General features: G+C 36.5%; 1 protein-coding gene across 3 annotated transcripts in view; it reads right to left on the reverse strand.

Moving 5' to 3' along the window:
* LOC135220532 (alpha-tocopherol transfer protein-like) overlaps positions 1 to 2,500 on the reverse strand; it is a 205,471-nt gene that overhangs the window by 55,041 nt on the left and 147,930 nt on the right. The window lies entirely within an intron of this gene.

Raw genomic sequence — 2,500 nt, forward strand, 5'->3', positions numbered from 1 at the left:
CTAATCTGTGATTTTAGCAGGACTTTAGTCATGGAAGACTGTTAAACTAGCTTAGCATTTTTAACCAGAATTGCTCTTTAATCTCCGAAAAATTAGCTCATCTCATGAAGCACGTGAAGGACTTGTGTGGACACATTTGAAAACGATTTCGTTGACAGTCCTTCTTCATTCGAGCTCCCCCATCTTTTCCTGGGTCTTTTGGCTGTTGCAAACCCGGATCAGTTGCTTCTTTCTGTATATTTTGTGAAAGGTGGGTACTGGGTTTTTCATCCTCCTTGTCACATCCCATAAAGCAAGAAAGTTTCTGTCCCTTCAGCAGCATTTTTCTGTTCAGACGTAGCATTTACTATATCTTGTGGGCTACCATATAAGACAGAAGAGGTTTATTTAAAATCTCACACAGTGACAACATTAAAGGCACAAATCCACGCGAAATTTGCCCATCTTCATGCAAGCAGAATACTTGCATAGCTCAAAAATGTATAACTGTTAGATCTGCTTAACACAACCTTAACACACAACAAAACCAGCGCACAAGAAACATAGGCGCCGCTGGAAACAGCCGCCCAAGGCTTTAGCCCCAAATCCCAGTTGAGGCATTTTGTTTATAAAAAAAGTTGATATCCAAAGAGCAAGCCTACAAGCCACAGAGATAAATAATCAGTATGGCAGTATGGCTGAAGTGTCATACTTTATACTTCGTCCCGGGGTAAAATCCAGTTCATTTCAGTTTTCAAAACTAGTTTCCGTATTGGAACTGTACAGCAGCGAATGAATTCTTTCTATTTTTTCCAGACAACTCTGCTCCCTTTATTACTGATTCTTTTGGAGGGTTTTGTCGTCATTAAAGATCTAGGATGTATTTGCTATTCCTAATCTTGTTCATTTACATCATTTGAATCTTTCAGAGATTTGCATAGGTGTCTATAAATAAAATAATAAAAGTAAATACCAGCACCTTAGGCACGCTCATTGTGAGATAACAGAACTTCTGTGATAGTTGGCTAGCGCAGCTCTGTGAAAACGTATGAAAAACAATTTTGTTAATTTAATTATACTGTGGATAATGAACGAGAGAAATATCAAAGACTGATAAAATCTGATAAAACGTAACCCAAAGTAGTATAAAGCTTAATTTAGAATGGAACGGCTTCATCGAGCGTAGACTACTTCCTATGGTGGGTATGCAACCTGGTTGCCTCAGTAGGACTGAATATTCGGTATTGTACGCACTGAGGACATTAGATATTTGGGCCCGTTCCAAAAGGAACCGCCTTTGGCGTAAAGATAAACCAGATTGACTAAAGAGCAGGAAATCTGCCGTTGATTTAGAAGACTTCCACAAGACGCAAGAGCGGCACTCTGGCATGGAAAGCTTACTGGTTAAACACCTTGCCCAAAGATGGCCGAGAAGTAACGGCATTAAACGCCATAACCTCATAAAGCCTTTAAGATGAAGCTTTGTAACCGTATAGGTACAGGCTATCCCAAGATCGATGAACACAATGTGGAAAGTAAAGCAGCCTCGGTGTCTACCTCAGATGAATATTTATTTCTTCACAGCATTATAAACTACAAGAACTGACTTCCAACTACTTCGCAGCCAAGATATGCCAAGACTATGACCTTCAGTGTACAATTCAAGTCTTTGTGTTTGTAAGCTAAACTCAAGTTCCTGAATTTATAAGATGATGTAATATATGAGTTACTAGACGAATAGTTGGCTGGATTCAGGTAGTTTTCCTTTAAAAAAAAAGTCCCCTTGTTTTATCAAAAGGGAAATGAAAAGAAAAGGGGGGGCTTGGTCAATTTTTCTAACTTGAATGACTTAATCCAAATATTTGTATTGTTTTACCTTTTTAAATTTGTACATATAATTGTATCATTAGCTGTAAACTATTTTACGAATCATGACCCCTTAAGCTCTTTTGGATTCTGGAAATGGCCAGAGTCCTCTTGTATAATCTACGAATCTTAACACTGCCTTGGAGGCCACAGCAACTATAACTAAGTAAGTAAAAGTTTCACTGGAAGGGCTAATGAGTGACGATACCAAATGCCAACATGAAGACCAAATGAAAGTTGAAAAGTTTATTGATCGTGCATTTATTATTATTATTATTATTATTATTATTATTATTATTATTATTATTATTATTATTATTATTAGCTAACAGTCGTTTTTCTTACAGGAGGTGGCTTCAAACGTTGAGATTTCTTATTACTTAAGAAATATATGAAAAATACATTTAAAGGAATGAGGTGGCAGGCCCCATTGTTCCCTCATGTTCCTTTATCATGAATGACAATTATTATTATCATCATCATTATTTTATCATGACTGATCGATATTTTTCAAAATAATATATAGTATACGTAAGCTTATTTAGAGTATTTTGAGATGGTAATTGTTCATTTTATTTTCAACGGGAAGAAGCCTGTATAGAAAGTTCTATTCGCAGCACAGGAGCCTCAACAAAAATGGTGCAATTTTCATTTT

This window comes from Macrobrachium nipponense, chromosome 2, assembly GCF_015104395.2.
Source record: "Macrobrachium nipponense isolate FS-2020 chromosome 2, ASM1510439v2, whole genome shotgun sequence".
Classification (NCBI taxonomy): domain Eukaryota; kingdom Metazoa; phylum Arthropoda; class Malacostraca; order Decapoda; family Palaemonidae; genus Macrobrachium; species Macrobrachium nipponense.